General features: G+C 46.3%; 18 non-coding genes across 18 annotated transcripts; 10 read left to right on the forward strand and 8 right to left on the reverse strand.

Moving 5' to 3' along the window:
- The first annotated feature begins 52 nt into the window (after nt 1-52).
- Nucleotides 53-218, forward strand: LOC140369959 (U1 spliceosomal RNA). The gene has a single exon (XR_011928300.1). It is a non-coding gene; the product is annotated as a U1 spliceosomal RNA (small nuclear RNA).
- A 165-nt stretch (nt 219-383) lies between these two features.
- Nucleotides 384-575, forward strand: LOC140370000 (U2 spliceosomal RNA). Its single transcript, XR_011928337.1, has one exon. It is a non-coding gene; the product is annotated as a U2 spliceosomal RNA (small nuclear RNA).
- A 416-nt stretch (nt 576-991) lies between these two features.
- On the reverse strand, nt 992-1,064 carry trnav-cac (transfer RNA valine (anticodon CAC)). The gene has a single exon. It is a non-coding gene; the product is annotated as a tRNA-Val (tRNA).
- Nucleotides 1,065-1,145: 81 nt separating this feature from the next.
- Nucleotides 1,146-1,217, reverse strand: trnad-guc (transfer RNA aspartic acid (anticodon GUC)). The gene has a single exon. It is a non-coding gene; the product is annotated as a tRNA-Asp (tRNA).
- Nucleotides 1,218-1,418: 201 nt separating this feature from the next.
- Nucleotides 1,419-1,491, reverse strand: trnav-aac (transfer RNA valine (anticodon AAC)). Its single transcript has one exon. It is a non-coding gene; the product is annotated as a tRNA-Val (tRNA).
- Nucleotides 1,492-6,952: 5,461 nt separating this feature from the next.
- On the forward strand, nt 6,953-7,118 carry LOC140369962 (U1 spliceosomal RNA). Its single transcript, XR_011928301.1, has one exon. It is a non-coding gene; the product is annotated as a U1 spliceosomal RNA (small nuclear RNA).
- Nucleotides 7,119-7,283: 165 nt separating this feature from the next.
- On the forward strand, nt 7,284-7,475 carry LOC140369985 (U2 spliceosomal RNA). Its single transcript, XR_011928323.1, has one exon. It is a non-coding gene; the product is annotated as a U2 spliceosomal RNA (small nuclear RNA).
- A 414-nt stretch (nt 7,476-7,889) lies between these two features.
- Nucleotides 7,890-7,962, reverse strand: trnav-cac (transfer RNA valine (anticodon CAC)). Its single transcript has one exon. It is a non-coding gene; the product is annotated as a tRNA-Val (tRNA).
- An 81-nt stretch (nt 7,963-8,043) lies between these two features.
- trnad-guc (transfer RNA aspartic acid (anticodon GUC)) lies at nt 8,044-8,115 on the reverse strand. Its single transcript has one exon. It is a non-coding gene; the product is annotated as a tRNA-Asp (tRNA).
- Nucleotides 8,116-8,515: 400 nt separating this feature from the next.
- LOC140369954 (U5 spliceosomal RNA) lies at nt 8,516-8,629 on the forward strand. Its single transcript, XR_011928295.1, has one exon. It is a non-coding gene; the product is annotated as a U5 spliceosomal RNA (small nuclear RNA).
- Nucleotides 8,630-8,916: 287 nt separating this feature from the next.
- Nucleotides 8,917-9,082, forward strand: LOC140369963 (U1 spliceosomal RNA). The gene has a single exon (XR_011928302.1). It is a non-coding gene; the product is annotated as a U1 spliceosomal RNA (small nuclear RNA).
- Nucleotides 9,083-9,246: 164 nt separating this feature from the next.
- LOC140370002 (U2 spliceosomal RNA) lies at nt 9,247-9,438 on the forward strand. Its single transcript, XR_011928339.1, has one exon. It is a non-coding gene; the product is annotated as a U2 spliceosomal RNA (small nuclear RNA).
- Nucleotides 9,439-10,007: 569 nt separating this feature from the next.
- On the reverse strand, nt 10,008-10,079 carry trnad-guc (transfer RNA aspartic acid (anticodon GUC)). The gene has a single exon. It is a non-coding gene; the product is annotated as a tRNA-Asp (tRNA).
- A 411-nt stretch (nt 10,080-10,490) lies between these two features.
- Nucleotides 10,491-10,604, forward strand: LOC140369953 (U5 spliceosomal RNA). The gene has a single exon (XR_011928294.1). It is a non-coding gene; the product is annotated as a U5 spliceosomal RNA (small nuclear RNA).
- Nucleotides 10,605-10,891: 287 nt separating this feature from the next.
- On the forward strand, nt 10,892-11,057 carry LOC140369974 (U1 spliceosomal RNA). The gene has a single exon (XR_011928313.1). It is a non-coding gene; the product is annotated as a U1 spliceosomal RNA (small nuclear RNA).
- Nucleotides 11,058-11,221: 164 nt separating this feature from the next.
- On the forward strand, nt 11,222-11,413 carry LOC140369995 (U2 spliceosomal RNA). The gene has a single exon (XR_011928332.1). It is a non-coding gene; the product is annotated as a U2 spliceosomal RNA (small nuclear RNA).
- A 416-nt stretch (nt 11,414-11,829) lies between these two features.
- trnav-cac (transfer RNA valine (anticodon CAC)) lies at nt 11,830-11,902 on the reverse strand. Its single transcript has one exon. It is a non-coding gene; the product is annotated as a tRNA-Val (tRNA).
- A 354-nt stretch (nt 11,903-12,256) lies between these two features.
- On the reverse strand, nt 12,257-12,329 carry trnav-aac (transfer RNA valine (anticodon AAC)). The gene has a single exon. It is a non-coding gene; the product is annotated as a tRNA-Val (tRNA).
- Between the last annotated feature and the right edge of the window lie 4,700 nt (nt 12,330-17,029).

Below are 17,029 nucleotides of genomic sequence, written 5' to 3' on the forward strand. Positions count from 1 at the left end.
TGCCACATTGCCTCTTCCAGGGCCTGGGCCTTGGCTCGGAGCGGAGCAACTCATACTTACCTGGCAGGGGCGACACCATGATCAGGAAGGTGGTTCACCCAGGGCGAGGCTCGTCCATTGCACAAACAGGATGTGCTGACCCCTGTGAATTCCCCAAATGTGGGAATCTCAACTGCATAATTTCTGGTAGTGGGGGACTGCGTTCGCGCTCTCCCCTCTTGTTTTTTGTCAGAGGAAAAAAAAAACAACCCAAAGGGTCGTTTCCATGTACGCCGCTCGCGCTCCGGCCCCTCCGCCGGGCGCTTTGCGCGGGCGCCGCTTTGGACCGTTGACGGGAGGGTCAGCGTGGGGAGAGCTCACTGCTCCCCGAACCCATTGTGGGCATCGCTTCTCGGCCTTTTGGCTAAGATCAAGTGTAGTATCTGTTCTTATCAGTTTAATATCTGATACGTCCCCTACCCGGGGACCGTATATTAAATTGATTTTTGGACCAGGGAGATGGAATTTGGGGCTTGCTCCGTCCACTCCACGCATCGGCTCGCTATTGCAGTACCTCCGAGAACGGTGCACCTCCTCTCTCAGGTTAAAAAAAGTCATTCAGTTTGTTTTCGCCGTCATGTTACATGCAAATGTGCCATCATACCCTCATGTTAAACGCTTCCTTGCCGTTTGTCTGCTCCGGAAGTGGACAAAAATTCTCGGAGACGTTTTGAGTGGAAGGGCTGGATATTTCAAATCTCCCGCCAAAAGCCCTGACTGGAGAAGAGGGGGAGGGAAGGTGAAGTATCTGTTCCTAAACCCAACCCCCTTGGGAGGTAGCCCATTCCACGTAAACCCTTGTGCAAAATAGGCCACCTTTGGAATTTGAGTGGCCCCTTTGTGAAGTACAGTACATGTGACTAGTTGTTTTTTTTTTTTTTTGGGGCGGGGCTCAAACGCAACACCGACTTTCAAACCCATCCTCGACAAGTAAAGTCTTCGCATGAGGGCGTGCTTCTGCCCGGTTTCGAGCCGGGGACCTTTTGCGTGTGAGGCAAACGTGATAACCGCTACACTACAGAAGCGATAGTGTAGCGCAGGTACGTTGGTGGGACAATTCCTCAGCGTCAGTGCAACGCTTTCGTGCTGGGTAAAACGCACTTTCTCTCCCCGTCTGGGAATCGAACCCAGGTCTTCCGCGTGACAAGCGGAGATACTGTCCACTATACTAACGAGGACATATGGGGCTGCAGGGGGGCCCCTTTTTTTTTTTTTTTTTTTTGGGCGTGTGTGTCGGTGTCTTTTTCCCCCGATCTCTGTGATGAAAAGTTTGAAGGACTACGCTGACAATTCCGCCGCTCCTCCCTCTTTTCTAGGAATAAACCATCGAGTTTGGAATGAACCGTGTCAAAGATTGAAGCAAACATAAAAGGAGGCTTTGTTTCTGCCCGGTTTCGAGCCGAGGACCTTTCGCGCGTTAGGCGAACGTGATAACCGCTACACTACAGAAACCACGTGCGAGCCTGTCGTGTCCCTTTTGCCGCGCGACCGCCGATGCAAATGAGCGCGTGAACAGAAGTACACTGCCCGTGATGAAGCCCCGTGTGCCCTCAAGTACTGGACGCCGTGTGGCGCTGCAACGTGGCACTCTTGTTTCTCTTCAGAGCGTATAAATCTTTCGCCTTTTACTAAAAAGATCACAAGTGTTGGGGCTGTGCGGTGTATGGAGCACAACACTTTAAGCGACGTGCTCCAACATCGGCAGATGAGGAAATGGCAGCAGCTTCGCACGGCCCCCGGCGGAATGCACTCCGCTTCGAACTACTGGGAGAACTGGAAATGGATCGATTGACCTTCAGCAGACGCCTTTTGCAAAAAGAACTGGCTGTAACAACGAATCAACTGGACTTTATATTTGCCTTTCCTGGCAAAAAGATTTTTGAAGTCGTTTTCACCACAACGAAGCATCTGGAGACATGTTTGGAGTTGTACGAGAGGAAGAAAACATCCACCACTGTCTTCCAGCAGGTGAACGTTACTCCTCTCACTGATTTGGATAAAAAAACTGTCCATATCGTTATCTATTCAGAAAAAGTGAGACTGGATGATGTCAAGACATGGGCCTCTTTCTTCTGCGATGTCCTAAAAGCAACAGAGGTTGTAGACATCGATGGCATTAAAACAGGAACCAAGCGGCTGGAAGTGAAGTTAAGAAGAACTAACGGGGAACTTCAACATCTCCCTAACTCCATTCAACTGGGGGCTTTCCGAGGCTCTGTCTTTTATCCGGGGCAGCCACGGAAATGCAGAAGATGCGGCAGCCTTGATCACCTGGCAGCAGGGTGCAATGTAGCCCAATGCAGAAAGTGCAAATCCCTGGATCATCCCACATCACTATGCACAGTTTCAGTTAAATGCAACCTGTGTTCGGCGGACACCCATCTCTTTAAGGACTGCCCACAAGCCTATGCTAATAGAGTGAAAGGGAATACAGTGACAACATCAGTATCATGCCAAGATGACCCGGATCCCTATTCCCAACTCTTTGATGAGAATCCCGTGTCACAAGACAGAATGGACAAGGCAGATGGACCGGACAACTCTCCAAAAGAACCACCCACAGTGAGACTTCAGGATGTCCCCAAAACTCGACAGGATGCAGAAGGGGTCTTCGACGCCCTGTTGGCCAGCCTCCCCCCCTTCCAGGAGGAGGGCACACAGGGGGAACCTGCACCGCAAGAGGATAGTCAAGATGGTTTAGCAGCAACAGCTGAAACCTTTCTTCTGGACACTCAAGTGGAATTTTTGGAACGGCAGGGGGCGGTAAAACGCCTTCAGAACACGTCAAGTGAGGAATCTTTCCACCTAGAGCAGTCTGAAAAGGTATGGCCACCTGCCTCGTCTCCCTCCACCGAATTCCTTGACCATACTAGCGTGAACACGTTTACAGTTGTGACAAAAATAAAATCGGCGGAAGGCCCCCCAAATCCACAAAAGAAAAAAAGGAAGGGTCACAGAACACAAGGAGAAAATGGTTTAGTGGTAAACTCCTCCAACTATTAATATGACCTCTCTCTCAGTAGTCACAATTAATACAAGAGGCTTGAATGAATTGTTAAAGTGCCAGACAGTTTTCAATGAACTGCATAATGGAATTGGAGATATTTTCTGTCTCCAAGAATGTAATATACCTTTTAAAGATAGTTATAGAGATTATGAAAGTAGATGGCCTCATGGACAATCCTTTTGGTCTGGAGATAATGAAAACAAGAACTCTGGGGTAGCCATCTTGCTCCGAGGTCACCATTTTAATATAAACAGAGTCCAGAGAATAAGTGATGGAAGAATACTCTCTGTAGACTTAGATCAAAATGGAAAACAACTTAGAGTTATCAGTGTTTATTGTCCACCCACAGTGCAAGGAAGACTTAAAACCTTGGAACTTTTACAGACTTTAATTTTTTGCAAATATGAAGTTGTCATTGGGGGTGACTTTAACTGCATCTTGACTAGAACAGACAGATTGACAAAACGAGCTACTACGGCAAAACTAGATGCCAGCTCACACGCTTTGGCGAATTTAATAAGAGACTGTCATTTGAAAGACTGTGCGGAAAGTTTAGGGTCAAAACCAGACTTTACGTGGTCTAATGGCAAATCCTTCTCACGTATTGATCTTACCCTGGTGTCCCGAGGCCTTCTCCCCCTTAAATGTTGGAGAACACCAGTTGTCTTTTCAGATCACTTTAAGCTAACCACCGTGATAGACATTAAAGGAGGGTTGAAACGCCATACGGGCCCGTGGAAATTAAATATTGCTTTATTACAGAACAAATACATAGTAGAAAAATTAAAAGGAAAATTTGAACAATGGAAAACCCTACGAGATCTCCATAACTCCTGTGGAGACTGGTGGGAAGATATTAAATCCAGGACAAAATCCTTCTTCATGTCAGAAAGTAAAACACTGGCCGCTAGAAAGAGAATGTTTTATTCTAGACTTCAAAGAAAACTTCAAAACTACTATAAACTGGCACAAAACGGCTTTGACATGCAACAAGAGATTGTCACACTAAAAGCAAAACTATGTGAACTAATGAGGGAGAAGAGTAAAAGTATCCTCCTGAGAAGCAGGATCCAACATCTAGAGGAAAATGAGAAATGTTCCCGGTACTTTTTCCAAAAAATAGCAAAAGCAAAGCACCATATAACATCTGTCTATGATCAGGAAGGAAAAGAAGAGAAGGACATGGAAAAAATCATTCACATTATTAGGTCCTTTTTTGCCAATCTCTATCAGGACACACTGGTGTCTAGCAAAATGATGGACACTTTTCTTTCTAAGACTACTGGAAAACTTAGTACTTCAGTGAAGGAATCCTTAGACAAAAATATAACATTGGCAGAACTGACAAAAGCCATTACAAGTATGAAAGACAATAAAACTCCAGGCTTGGATGGTCTCCCCAAAGAGTTTTACGTTACCTTTTGGGAGCAGCTGAAACTCCCCCTTTTGGAGATGTACAACGAAAGTCTTGGCAAAGGAGCGTTGCCATCATCATTGAGACGGGGGGCAATCTCCCTCCTTCACAAAAAAGGACAAAAACAGAATCTACAGAACTGGAGACCACTAACCCTTCTAGGTGTCGATGTAAAAATACTGGCCAAGGTTTTATTTTTACGAACTCAACCCATCGTTGGTGACCTGGTGGAGAGTGAACAAACATGTGGAGTACAAGGACGGACAATGACAGATAGCCTAGCCCTGGTGAGAGACACGTATCTCCTCTGTAAAGAACGTAACAGCCCCCTATGTATACTAAGTTTGGACCTCGAAAAAGCTTTTGATAGCATAAGCCACGATTATATAAAAGCAGTGTTGAAACATTTTGGTTTTGGAGAAAATTTTAGACGGTGGGTTAACCTCTTGTACACTGACTGCCATAGTGTGGTAATAGTTAATGGACAACAAACAAATGCTATAGATATCCGGGCTGGGGTCAGACAAGGGTGCCCCTTGTCACCCACATTATTTATTTTAGCAATAGAACCGCTAGTTTGTGCCCTTAGAAGGAACAATGACATAAAAGGAATTTTTGTGCCAGGAAGTTAAAATAGACAGGCAAAAATATCAGTTTATATGGATGATATCACTTTGTTACTTTCAGACAATAAATCTATAGGAGAAGCCTTAAAGGTCTGTGAAAACTTTACTCTCGCTGCAAGCACAAGGGTTAATAAGAACAAAACCAAAATACTTTATTTGAATTGGAAAGAGAAATACGAAAATATAGACCTGATTAAAAATAAAGACACAATTAAAGTCTTGGGAATTCAGATAGGAAAAGACATGGAAGTAAAAAACTGGGAGTCAAAGCTACCCAAATTGACAGCCAATTTAAGAGCATGGCAAGATAGGGAGCTTACATTTACTGGGAAAGTCTTAATTGTGAACTCGGTACTGTTGGCTTCAGTGAATAATCTGGCGACTGTGTTTCCTGCCCCCTATCGGATACTTAAGACTCTGAAGAAGATGTTGTTCCAGTTTATCTGGGGGGGGAAATCAGAGAGACTCAAACGAAATATAATGCATCGCCTCCCACTGTGCGGGGGTATCGGGGTGCCATTAATCGAGGCAAAATTTGAAGCAATGTTCTTGGCCCCAATTTTAAAGGCAGTCCTTCTACCAGAAAGGGAAATTTTGTGGCACTATTTTGCAAAATTGTGGGTGGGAAGAAAAGTTTTAATCACATGGGGAAAAAGACCATCAATGGATGTCCCCCACGCCGAGATTTGCCCATCAGTCTACAAACATGTGCTTGAGAACTTATCCAAAGGACTTAGCCAGGTACCATCGACGACAGAACTGACAAGGAGAAAAATAGAACAAAAACTGTCCGTAGATTTGGAGAAACTTACCCCGGTAGATCTTTTATCGGCACAAGAGAGCAAAAGGGCATGGGAAAATATACATTTTCAAAAACTTACGAACAGACACAGAGATTTGGCCTGGCAAATTGGCCATAAATGTTTGCCAACCCGAGAGTTCCTTTTTAAAAGACACTTTACACCAAGCCCAAGATGCCCGAGACCCTTTTGTGGCAGTGAGGAAACTCATTTACACTTTTTTTGGACATGCCCTTTTGCTGTGAATGCCTGGGTAACAGTATCCCCATGGCTGAAAAATGTTGGGAAAATTCCATCAAGTTATAACAATATTGCCTATGGTGAAACTGCAAAATTCCAAAATAAGGAGAGGTGGTGGATTATAGTTAATTGTATAAAAGAAGCTATCTGGAAATCAAGGAATGTATTGACTTTTAAAAACTATCAAATGTCAGAAATGTTGTTGATGAAATGTGTTATGAATATTTTTAAAGATTATGTTTTAAGAGATTTAGTGGAAGGAAAGAGAGAAGAAATAATCAATTTATGGAAAATTCCAAACTCTTTTAAAGACTTGCTGTATTCATAGTTTTGGTAAATAATGTGTAATTGTATTGACTTTTGTAAACTGTGTTTAAAAGATGTGTTTTAAGTGTGGAAAGTATTTTGAAAGAAATTTATTGCTATGAAATAATAAAAACCGCCTGAAAAGTGAAAAGTGCCTTTTACTAAAGATTTCCGTGGAGAGGGACAACAAGAGATCTTTCCAATTTTTTGATGCCCTGCTTCAATGCGGGGCTTTTCTACCTATGTCTAAAGCAAGCAAGCGGTCATCCTCCAAGAGCAAAGGTTGTGTCTTGTCGGCCTTTAAACATGCCCTTGCGTACCCTCCGTTTGGCATCCCGTGTTCAAGAACTTTAAAAGTAAAAAAGAGTGCTTAGAACGCACAGACTTGCGTGTGTATCGCTGCCGTTTAACCTGGGGCTCAATCGTCGGGTGGAAGCTGGTCCATGCAAATGGCCGGAAGGACCATGCTGCCACATTGCCTCTTCCAGGGCCTGGGCCTTGGCTCGGAGCGGAGCAACTCATACTTACCTGGCAGGGGCGACACCATGATCAGGAAGGTGGTTCACCCAGGGCGAGGCTCGTCCATTGCACAAACAGGATGTGCTGACCCCTGTGAATTCCCCAAATGTGGGAATCTCAACTGCATAATTTCTGGTAGTGGGGGACTGCGTTCGCGCTCTCCCCTCTTGTTTTTTGTCAGAGGAAAAAAAAAAAACCCCAAAGGGTCGTTTCCATGTACGCCGCTCGCGCTCCGGCCCCTCCGCCGGGCGCTTTGCGCGGGCGCCGCTTTGGACCGTTGACGGGAGGGTCAGCGTGGGGAGAGCTCACTGCTCCCCGAACCCATTGTGGGCATCGCTTCTCGGCCTTTTGGCTAAGATCAAGTGTAGTATCTGTTCTTATCAGTTTAATATCTGATACGTCCCCTACCCGGGGACCGTATATTAAATTGATTTTTGGACCAGGGAGATGGAATTTGGGGCTTGCTCCGTCCACTCCACGCATCGGCTCGGTATTGCAGTACCTCCGAGAACGGTGCACCTCCTCTCTCAGGTTAGAAAAAGTCATTCAGTTTGTTTTCGCCGTCACGTTACATGCAAATGTGCCATCATACCCTCATGTTAAACGCTTCCTTGCCGTTTGTCTGCTCCGGAAGTGGACAAAAATTCTCGGAGACGTTTTGAGTGGAAGGGCTGGATATTTCAAATCTCCCGCCAAAAGCCCTGACTGGAGAAGAGGGGGAGGGAAGGTGAAGTATCTGTTCCTAAACCCAACCCCCTTGGGAGGTAGCCCATTCCACGTAAACCCTTGTGCAAAATAGGCCACCTTTGGAATTTGAGTGGCCCCTTTGTGAAGTACAGTACATGTGACTAATTGTTTTTTTTTTTTTTGGGGGGGGGTCAAACACAACACCGACTTTCAAACCCATCCTCGACAAGTAAAGTCTTCGCATGAGGGCGTGCTTCTGCCCGGTTTCGAGCCGGGGACCTTTTGCGTGTGAGGCAAACGTGATAACCGCTACACTACAGAAGCGATAGTGTAGTGCAGGTACGTTGGTGGGACAAGTCCTCAGCGTCAGTGCAACGCTTTCGTGCTGGGTAAAACGCACTTTCTCTCCCCGTCTGGGAATCGAACCCAGGTCTTCCGCGTGACAAGCGGAGATACTGTCCACTATACTAACGAGGACATATGGGGCTGCAGGGGGGCCCCTTTTTTTTTTTTTTTTTTTTGGGCGTGTGTCTTTTTCCCCCGATCTCTGTGATGAAAAGTTTGAAGGACTACGCCGACAATTCCGCCGCTCCTCCCTCTTTTCTAGGAATAAACCATCGAGTTTGGAATGAACCGTGTCAAAGATTGAAGCAAACATAAAAGGAGGCTTTGTTTCTGCCCGGTTTCGAGCCGAGGACCTTTCGCGCATTAGGCGAACGTGATAACCGCTACACTACAGAAACGACGTGCGAGCCTGTCGTGTCCCTTTTGCCGCGCGACCGCCGATGCAAATGAGCGCGTGAACAGAAGTACACTGCCCGTGATGAAGCCCCGTGTGCCCTCAAGTACTGGACGCCGTGTGGCGCTGCAACGTGGCACTCTTGTTTCTCTTCAGAGCGTATAAATCTTTCGCCTTTTACTAAAGAGTTCCGTGGAGAGGGACAACAAGAGATCTTTCCAATTTTTTGATGCCCTGCTTCAATGCGGGGCATTTCTACCTATGTCTAAAGCAAGCAAGCGGTCATCCTCCAAGAGCAAAGGTTGTGTCTTGTCGGCCTTTAAACATGCCCTAGCGTACCCTCCGTTTGGCATCCCGTGTTCAAGAACTTTAAAAGTAAAAAAGAGTGCTTAGAACGCACAGACTTGCGTGTGTATCGCTGCCGTTTAACCTGGGGCTCAATCGTCGGGTGGAAGCTGGTCCATGCAAATGGCCGGAAGGACCATGCTGCCACATTGCCTCTTCCAGGGCCTGGGCCTTGGCTCGGAGCAGAGCAACTCATACTTACCTGGCAGGGGCGACACCATGATCAGGAAGGTGGTTCACCCAGGGCGAGGCTCGTCCATTGCACAAACAGGATGTGCTGACCCCTGTGAATTCCCCAAATGTGGGAATCTCAACTGCATAATTTCTGGTAGTGGGGGACTGCGTTCGCGCTCTCCCCTCTTGTTTTTTGTCAGAGGAAAAAAAAAAAACCCAAAGGGTCGTTTCCATGTACGCCGCTCGCGCTCCGGCCCCTCCGCCGGGCGCTTTGCGCGGGCGCCGCTTTGGACCGTTGACGGGAGGGTCAGCGTGGGGAGAGCTCACTGCTCCCCGAACCCATTGTGGGCATCGCTTCTCGGCCTTTTGGCTAAGATCAAGTGTAGTATCTGTTCTTATCAGTTTAATATCTGATACGTCCCCTACCCGGGGACCGTATATTAAATTGATTTTTGGACCAGGGAGATGGAATTTGGGGCTTGCTCCGTCCACTCCACGCATCGGCTCGCTATTGCAGTACCTCCGAGAACGGTGCACCTCCTCTCTCAGGTTAAAAAAAGTCATTCAGTTTGTTTTCGCCGTCACGTTACATGCAAATGTGCCATCATACCCTCATGTTAAACGCTTCCTTGCCGTTTGTCTGCTCCGGAAGTGGACAAAAATTCTCGGAGACGTTTTGAGTGGAAGGGCTGGATATTTCAAATCTCCCGCCAAAAGCCCTGACTGGAGAAGAGGGGGAGGGAAGGTGAAGTATCTGTTCCTAAACCCAACCCCCTTGGGAGGTAGCCCATTCCACGTAAACCCTTGTGCAAAATAGGCCACCTTTGGAATTTGAGTGGCCCCTTTGTGAAGTACAGTACATGTGACTAGTTGTTTTGGTTTTTTTTGGGGGGGGGGTCAAACGCAACACCGACTTTGAAACCCATCCTCGACAAGTAAAGTCTTCGCATGAGGGCGTGCTTCTGCCCGGTTTCGAGCCGGGGACCTTTTGCGTGTGAGGCAAACATGATAACCGCTACACTACAGAAGCGATAGTGTAGCGCAGGTACGTTGGTGGGACAAGTCCTCAGCGTCAGTGCAACGCTTTCGTGCTGGGTAAAACGCACTTTCTCTCCCCGTCTGGGAATCGAACCCAGGTCTTCCGCGTGACAAGCGGAGATACTGTCCACTATACTAACGAGGACATATGGGGCTGCAGGGGGGCCCCTTTTTTTTTTTTTTTTTTTTGTTGGGCGTGTGTGTCGTTGTCTTTTTCCCCCCATCTCTGTGATGAAAAGTTTGAAGGACTACGCCGACAATTCCGCCGCTCCTCCCTCTTTTCTAGGAATAAACCATCGAGTTTGGAATGAACCGTGTCAAAGATTGAAGCAAACATAAAAGGAGGCTTTGTTTCTGCCCGGTTTAGAGCCGAGGACCTTTCGCGCCTTAGGCGAACGTGATAACCGCTACACTACAGAAACGACGTGCGAGCCTGTCGTGTCCCTTTTGCCGCGCGACCGCCGATGCAAATGAGCGCGTGAACAGAAGTACACTGCCCGTGATGAAGCCCCGTGTGCCCTCAAGTACTGGACGCCGTGTGGCGCTGCAACGTGGCACTCTTGTTTCTCTTCAGAGCGTATAAATCTTTCGCCTTTTACTAAAGATTACCGTGGAGAGGGACAACAAGAGATCTTTCCAATTTTTTGATGCCCTGCTTCAATGCGGGGCTTTTCTACCTATGTCTAAAGCAAGCAAGCGGTCATCCTCCAAGAGCAAAGGTTGTGTCTTGTCGGCCTGTAAACATGCCCTTGCGTACCCTCCGTTTGGAATCCCGTGTTCAAGAACTTTAAAAGTAAAAAAGAGTGCTTAGAACGCACAGACTTGCGTGTGTATCGCTGCCGTTTAACCTGGGGCTCAATCGTCGGGTGGAAGCTGGTCCATGCAAATGGCCGGAAGGACCATGCTGCCACATTGCCTCTTCCAGGGCCTGGGCCTTGGCTCGGAGCGGAGCAACTCATACTTACCTGGCAGGGGCGACACCATGATCAGGAAGGTGGTTCACCCAGGGCGAGGCTCGTCCATTGCACAAACAGGATGTGCTGACCCCTGTGAATTCCCCAAATGTGGGAATCTCAACTGCATAATTTCTGGTAGTGGGGGACTGCGTTCGCGCTCTCCTCTCTTGTTTTTTGTCAGAGGAAAAAAAAAAAACCCAAAGGGTCGTTTCCATGTACGCCGCTCGCGCTCCGGCCCCTCCGCCGGGCGCTTTGCGCGGGCGCCGCTTTGGACCGTTGACGGGAGGGTCAGCGTGGGGAGAGCTCACTGCTCCCCGAACCCATTGTGGGCATCACTTCTCGGCCTTTTGGCTAAGATCAAGTGTAGTATCTGTTCTTATCAGTTTAATATCTGATACGTCCCCTACCCGGGGACCGTATATTAAATTGATTTTTGGACCAGGGAGATGGAATTTGGGGCTTGCTCCGTCCACTCCACGCATCGGCTCGGTATTGCCGTACCTCCGAGAACGGTGCACCTCCTCTCTCAGGTTAGAAAAAGTCATTCAGTTTGTTTTCGCCGTCACGTTACATGCAAATGTGCCATCATACCCTCATGTTAAACGCTTCCTTGCCGTTTGTCTGCTCCGGAAGTGGACAAAAATTCTCGGAGACGTTTGAGTGGAAGGGCTGGATATTTCAAATCTCCCGCCAAAAGCCCTGACTGGAGAAGAGGGGGAGGGAAGGTGAAGTATCTGTTCCTAAACCCAACCCCCTTGGGAGGTAGCCCATTCCACGTAAACCCTTGTGCAAAATAGGCCACCTTTGGAATTTGAGTGGCCCCTTTGTGAAGTACAGTACATGTGTCTAGTTGTTTTGTTTTTTTTTTGGGGGGGGGGGTCAAACGCAACACCGACTTTCAAACCCATCCTCGACAAGTAAAGTCTTCGCATGAGGGCGTGCTTCTGCCCGGTTTCGAGCCGGGGACCTTTTGCGTGTGAGGCAAACGTGATAACCGCTACACTACAGAAGCGATAGTGTAGCGCAGGTACGTTGGTGGGACAAGTCCTCAGCGTCAGTGCAACGCTTTCGTGCTGGGTAAAACGCAATTTCTCTCCCCGTCTGGGAATCGAACCCAGGTCTTCCGCGTGACAAGCGGAGATACTGTCCACTATACAAACGAGGACATATGGGGCTGCAGGGGGGGCCCTTTTTTTTTTTTTTTTTTTTGGGCGTGTGTGTCGGTGTCTTTTTCCCCCGATCTCTGTGATGAAAAGTTTGAAGGACTACGCCGACAATTCCGCCGCTCCTCCCTCTTTTCTAGGAATAAACCATCGAGTTTGGAATGAACCGTGTCAAAGATTGAAGCAAACATAAAAGGAGGCTTTGTTTCTGCCCGGTTTCGAGCCGAGGACCTTTCGCGCGTTAGGCGAACGTGATAACCGCTACACTACAGAAACCACGTGCGAGCCTGTCGTGTCCCTTTTGCCGCGCGACCGCCGATGCAAATGAGCGCGTGAACAGAAGTACACTGCCCGTGATGAAGCCCCGTGTGCCCTCAAGTACTGGACGCCGTGTGGCGCTGCAACGTGGCACTCTTGTTTCTCTTCAGAGCGTATAAATCTTTCGCCTTTTACTAAAAAGATCACAAGTGTTGGGGCTGTGCGGTGTATGGAGCACAACACTTTAAGCGACGTGCTCCGACATCGGCAGATGAGGAAATGGCAGCAGCTTCGCACGGCCCCCGGCGGAATGCACTCCGCTTCGAACTACTGGGAGAACTGGAAATGGATCGATTGACCTTCAGCAGACGCCTTTTGCAAAAAGAACTGGCTGTAACAACGAATCAACTGGACTTTATATTTGCCTTTCCTGGCAAAAAGATTTTTGAAGTCGTTTTCACCACAACGAAGCATCTGGAGACATGTTTGGAGTTGTACGAGAGGAAGAAAACATCCACCACTGTCTTCCAGCAGGTGAACGTTACTCCTCTCACTGATTTGGATAAAAAAACTGTCCATATCGTTATCTATTCAGAAAAAGTGAGACTGGATGATGTCAAGACATGGGCCTCTTTCTTCTGCGATGTCCTAAAAGCAACAGAGGTTGTAGACATCGATGGCATTAAAACAGGAACCAAGCGGCTGGAAGTGAAGTTAAGAAGAACTAACGGGGAACTTCAACATCTCCCTAACTCCATTCAACTGGGGGCTTTCCGAGGCTCTGTCTTTTATCCGGGGCAGCCACGGAAATGCAGAAGATGCGGCAGCCTTGATCACCTGGCAGCAGGGTGCAATGTAGCCCAATGCAGAAAGTGCAAATCCCTGGATCATCCCACATCACTATGCACAGTTTCAGTTAAATGCAACCTGTGTTCGGCGGACACCCATCTCTTTAAGGACTGCCCACAAGCCTATGCTAATAGAGTGAAAGGGAATACAGTGACAACATCAGTATCATGCCAAGATGACCCGGATCCCTATTCCCAACTCTTTGATGAGAATCCCGTGTCACAAGACAGAATGGACAAGGCAGATGGACCGGACAACTCTCCAAAAGAACCACCCACAGTGAGACTTCAGGATGTCCCCAAAACTCTACAGGATGCAGAAGGGGTCTTCGACGCCCTGTTGGCCAGCCTCCCCCCCTTCCAGGAGGAGGGCACACAGGGGGAACCTGCACCGCAAGAGGATAGTCAAGATGGTTTAGCAGCAACAGCTGAAACCTTTCTTCCGGACACTCAAGTGGAATTTTTGGAACGGCAGGGGGCGGTAAAACGCCTTCAGAACACGTCAAGTGAGGAATCTTTCCACCTAGAGCAGTCTGAAAAGGTATGGCCACCTGCCTCGTCTCCCTCCACCGAATTCCTTGACCATACTAGCGTGAACACGTTTACAGTTGTGACAAAAATAAAATCGGCGGAAGGCCCCCCAAATCCACAAAAGAAAAAAAGGAAGGGTCACAGAACACAAGGAGAAATGGTTTAGTGGTAAACTCCTCCAACTATTAATATGACCTCTCTCTCAGTAGTCACAATTAATACAAGAGGCTTGAATGAATTGTTAAAGTGCCAGACAGTTTTCAATGAACTGCATAATGGAATTGGAGATATTTTCTGTCTCCAAGAATGTAATATACCTTTTAAAGATAGTTATAGAGATTATGAAAGTAGATGGCCTCATGGACAATCCTTTTGGTCTGGAGATAATGAAAACAAGAACTCTGGGGTAGCCATCTTGCTCCGAGGTCACCATTTTAATATAAACAGAGTCCAGAGAATAAGTGATGGAAGAATACTCTCTGTAGACTTAGATCAAAATGGAAAACAACTTAGAGTTATCAGTGTTTATTGTCCACCCACAGTGCAAGGAAGACTTAAAACCTTGGAACTTTTACAGACTTTATTTTTTTGCAAATATGAAGTTGTCATTGGGGGTGACTTTAACTGCATCTTGACTAGAACAGACAGATTGACAAAACGAGCTACTACGGCAAAACTAGATGCCAGCTCACACGCTTTGGCGAATTTAATAAGAGACTGTCATTTGAAAGACTGTGCGGAAAGTTTAGGGTCAAAACCAGACTTTACGTGGTCTAATGGCAAATCCTTCTCACGTATTGATCTTACCCTGGTGTCCCGAGGCCTTCTCCCCCTTAAATGTTGGAGAACACCAGTTGTCTTTTCAGATCACTTTAAGCTAACCACCGTGATAGACATTAAAGGAGGGTTGAAACGCCATACGGGCCCGTGGAAATTAAATATTGCTTTATTACAGAACAAATACATAGTAGAAAAATTAAAAGGAAAATTTGAACAATGGAAAACCCTACGAGATCTCCATAACTCCTGTGGAGACTGGTGGGAAGATATTAAATCCAGGACAAAATCCTTCTTCATGTCAGAAAGTAAAACACTGGCCGCTAGAAAGAGAATGTTTTATTCTAGACTTCAAAGAAAACTTCAAAACTACTATAAACTGGCACAAAACGGCTTTGACATGCAACAAGAGATTGTCACACTAAAAGCAAAACTATGTGAACTAATGAGGGAGAAGAGTAAAAGTATCCTCCTGAGAAGCAGGATCCAACATCTAGAGGAAAATGAGAAATGTTCCCGGTACTTTTTCCAAAAAATAGCAAAAGCAAAGCACCATATAACATCTGTCTATGATCAGGAAGGAAAAGAAGAGAAGGACATGGAAAAAATCATTCACATTATTAGGTCCTTTTTTGCCAATCTCTATCAGGACACACTGGTGTCTAGCAAAATGATGGACACTTTTCTTTCTAAGACTACTGGAAAACTTAGTACTTCAGTGAAGGAATCCTTAGACAAAAATATAACATTGGCAGAACTGACAAAAGCCATTACAAGTATGAAAGACAATAAAACTCCAGGCTTGGATGGTCTCCCCAAAGAGTTTTACGTTACCTTTTGGGAGCAGCTGAAACTCCCCCTTTTGGAGATGTACAACGAAAGTCTTGGCAAAGGAGCGTTGCCATCATCATTGAGACGGGGGGCAATCTCCCTCCTTCACAAAAAAGGACAAAAACAGAATCTACAGAACTGGAGACCACTAACCCTTCTAGGTGTCGATGTAAAAATACTGGCCAAGGTTTTATTTTTACGAACTCAACCCATCGTTGGTGACCTGGTGGAGAGTGAACAAACATGTGGAGTACAAGGACGGACAATGACAGATAGCCTAGCCCTGGTGAGAGACACGTATCTCCTCTGTAAAGAACGTAACAGCCCCCTATGTATACTAAGTTTGGACCTCGAAAAAGCTTTTGATAGCATAAGCCACGATTATATAAAAGCAGTGTTGAAACATTTTGGTTTTGGAGAAAATTTTAGACGGTGGGTTAACCTCTTGTACACTGACTGCCATAGTGTGGTAATAGTTAATGGACAACAAACAAATGCTATAGATATCCGGGCTGGGGTCAGACAAGGGTGCCCCTTGTCACCCACATTATTTATTTTAGCAATAGAACCGCTAGTTTGTGCCCTTAGAAGGAACAATGACATAAAAGGAATTTTTGTGCCAGGAAGTGAAAATAGACAGGCAAAAATATCAGTTTATATGGATGATATCACTTTGTTACTTTCAGACAATAAATCTATAGGAGAAGCCTTAAAGGTCTGTGAAAACTTTACTCTCGCTGCAAGCACAAGGGTTAATAAGAACAAAACCAAAATACTTTATTTGAATTGGAAAGAGAAATACGAAAATATAGACCTGATTAAAAATAAAGACACAATTAAAGTCTTGGGAATTCAGATAGGAAAAGACATGGAAGTAAAAAACTGGGAGTCAAAGCTACCCAAATTGACAGCCAATTTAAGAGCATGGCAAGATAGGGAGCTTACATTTACTGGGAAAGTCTTAATTGTGAACTCGGTACTGTTGGCTTCAGTGAATAATCTGGCGACTGTGTTTCCTGCCCCCTATCGGATACTTAAGACTCTGAAGAAGATGTTGTTCCAGTTTATCTGGGGGGGGAAATCAGAGAGACTCAAACGAAATATAATGCATCGCCTCCCACTGTGCGGGGGTATCGGGGTGCCATTAATCGAGGCAAAATTTGAAGCAATGTTCTTGGCCCCAATTTTAAAGGCAGTCCTTCTACCAGAAAGGGAAATTTTGTGGCACTATTTTGCAAAATTGTGGGTGGGTAGAAAAGTTTTAATCACATGGGGAAAAAGACCATCAATGGATGTCCCCCACGCCGAGATTTGCCCATCAGTCTACAAACATGTGCTTGAGAACTTATCCAAAGGACTTAGCCAGGTACCATCGACGACAGAACTGACAAGGAGAAAAATAGAACAAAAACTGTCCGTAGATTTGGAGAAACTTACCCCGGTAGATCTTTTATCGGCACAAGAGAGCAAAAGGGCATGGGAAAATATACATTTTCAAAAACTTACGAACAGACACAGAGATTTGGCCTGGCAAATTGGCCATAAATGTTTGCCAACCCGAGAGTTCCTTTTTAAAAGACACTTTACACCAAGCCCAAGATGCCCGAGACCCTTTTGTGGCAGTGAGGAAACTCATTTACACTTTTTTTGGACATGCCCTTTTGCTGTGAATGCCTGGGTAACAGTATCCCCATGGCTGAAAAATGTTGGGAAAATTCCATCAAGTTATAA

The sequence above is a fragment of the Eucyclogobius newberryi genome, unplaced genomic scaffold (assembly GCF_026437365.1).
Source record: "Eucyclogobius newberryi isolate DKJ021-1_F unplaced genomic scaffold, fEucNew1.0.hap1 SCAF_206, whole genome shotgun sequence".
Taxonomy (NCBI): domain Eukaryota; kingdom Metazoa; phylum Chordata; class Actinopteri; order Gobiiformes; family Gobiidae; genus Eucyclogobius; species Eucyclogobius newberryi.